Here is a 2,500-nt window from a genome sequence, read left to right as displayed (position 1 = left end):
ATTACCACCTGAATTCTTTATTGATGAACAAAGAGCGATGGTAGACCGTTCTCAAGTCTACCCAGTGGATGGAAAAGACCACCGTGAGATAAGGCCGTCAAGGCAGATGCTCACGTTAAAACTCTCGACAGTCATACACACAGGCAGACAGACTGACAGACGTCTTGACGGACAGACGGACATGGCTAAATCGACTCCACTATCTATAAGAATGCAGAATATATATACTTTATAGGGTTGGCAAATTTTATTATAGAATTTACAAAGGGAATGACGAACTTATAAATACACTTCCCACGAAGGTAAAGGGTACAAAAACTATATATCGAAAAAAGTATTAATCCATATTTATAAAATGCTAATAAAGTTATTGATGGTTTATTTTATGAATTAAGTATGGAAAATGGAACGATTATGAGTACGGGGATAAGCCTTTATATAAAAGTCCATAGAATGGTATTTCAGGAGGTATACAACATTTTACAAAAAAGTTTGACATGGAACTGTTATAACATTTCTAAAAGGGTCAAAAATATCGTTTTTTAAACATTAGTACACGTCATCTCTAGTCCAGGTCAGCGCTGCTTAAACCATTAGAAACGTCAAATTTTATCTCAGGGTTTTGACTTTTCATTAAATTTTGTTAGCTTGTGAAATTTATGCATATGCATCTTCAATGGCCATATAAGATCTGCATTACTTTTAAGTACTCTTATAATGACTTACATATACATAATCAGATAGATAAGTTTTGTTGTTTTTTTGACATTTTATCTAATTGCACGCTGTGTGAAAACCATTGTTTGACGCACAACAAAACAACTTTTTCAACTCACTGTTTGTAAGTACTTATTTAAGTAGTTACTTGTAAGCAAACATGCTATGTACTTGCCTCCAATCTTATCACTTTGTAAAGTCTGTATAAAGGTTTTAAATGACACAAAAGGGAACTTTTTGCTATAAAGGGTTTAAAAGAATTAAAAAGACAATTTGTGTTACTTTTTTGATCTTCAAATAACACAAAAGAGAATTTTTTGCTACGTTTTTGTAAATTAAATCGTACGTTGAAAATTTTCTATTACTTTCTATAATTATTTTCAATAATTTTATTGTGCAGGGTTCATTCATGAATGTAAACTAAAAGAATTAAATTTTGAATCTCATTCTCCCATGGAGACCAGACGCTCAGATCTGCTAGTTTATAATTGCTTTTAATTTGCAGTGCAATTATAATTATTTAAAATAATTTCTTTATTTTATTATGAGTTTATTTTCAGAGTAAACAAATAAATATATTTAATTATTTGAATTTTTATTTCAATTTTATTATGTTTTTTTTTGTCTTAATTACATCCAGACTTTTTAATTACGTATAAAGGTTAAAGTGTTTATTTATGTTGTTTTTTTTTTGTATATTAAAAAACAAGAAATAAATTAGGAAATCTATTACCGTTTACAGTAGAAATATATAATTTTGATCAAATTTGTTTTTGTGTATAGAAACATTGAAAAAATAGGGATAAAACTGAAAAATCTGATCTTATTGTATTGACAGTTAATTGGCTTCACTTCAAATATATTTGAATATATTTCCAATTTTGTATAGCATAAATGTGGATATCATAAGTAAATATCTGTTTTCTTATACTCAAACCTTTAACGTGTGTTCATGAATAAATATTTTTTTCATATAATTTTAAATGATTTGTTTAATATCTAAAATTTTTTAACAATTTCTTATATATGAGCAGTTGATTTGTATTTTCATTCTTTTTTATTGTTGTTGCCTCATTTTCTTTCTGTACCCTACTTCACTATAATGGGGAGGATGTTTTGCGTTTGTTACACCCAAAAATATTAGTTATACAAACTTCTTTAAGTCGTCTCAGTTTTACTTTCTGAGTCGATTATGCTATGTCCGTGCGTCCGTCCGTCCGTCTGTGTGTCTATATAAACCTTGTGCGCATGCTACAGAACGCAATTTTCAAGATAATATTTTTGCATATACTCTGCGAAGAATGAATTCTATTGAAAATGATTAAAATCGGGGCATTATTTCTCTTAGCCCACACAAAAGTTTGCGTCCGTCCGTCCGTCCGTCCGCCTGTGTATCTATGTAAAACTTGTGCGCATGCTACAGGTCGCAATTTTTCAAATAATTTGATAAAATGATTAAAATCTGGCCTTTATTTCTCCTCACAAACGCTCACAAACGCTTACGCCCGGATAGGATTTAGGAGTGCTTTCTGTCCGTCCGTCTGTGTGTCCATGTAAAACTTTTACGCATGTTACTGGTCCCAATTATCCAAATAATTTGATAAAAATTATTAGAATCGGTATATTATTTATTTTAGCTCTCAAAAACGCTTACGCCTGGAGAGGTTTTTGGAGCGTATAATGTCCGTCCGTCTGTGTATCCATGTAAACCTTGTTCGCATGCTGCAGGTCGTAATAATTTGATAAAATGATTAAAATTGGCCTTTATTTCTCTTAGCCCCCA

General features: G+C 30.9%; 1 protein-coding gene across 1 annotated transcript in view; it reads left to right on the top strand.

Annotated features, from left to right (window-relative positions):
- LOC111675819 (basic-leucine zipper transcription factor A-like) overlaps positions 1 to 2,500 on the top strand; it is a 29,679-nt gene that overhangs the window by 4,866 nt on the left and 22,313 nt on the right. The gene's annotated exons all lie outside the window — the stretch shown is intronic.

The sequence above is a fragment of the Lucilia cuprina genome, chromosome 3 (assembly GCF_022045245.1).
Source record: "Lucilia cuprina isolate Lc7/37 chromosome 3, ASM2204524v1, whole genome shotgun sequence".
NCBI classification, from domain to species: domain Eukaryota; kingdom Metazoa; phylum Arthropoda; class Insecta; order Diptera; family Calliphoridae; genus Lucilia; species Lucilia cuprina.
This window is presented reverse-complemented; position numbering and strand designations above follow the sequence as displayed.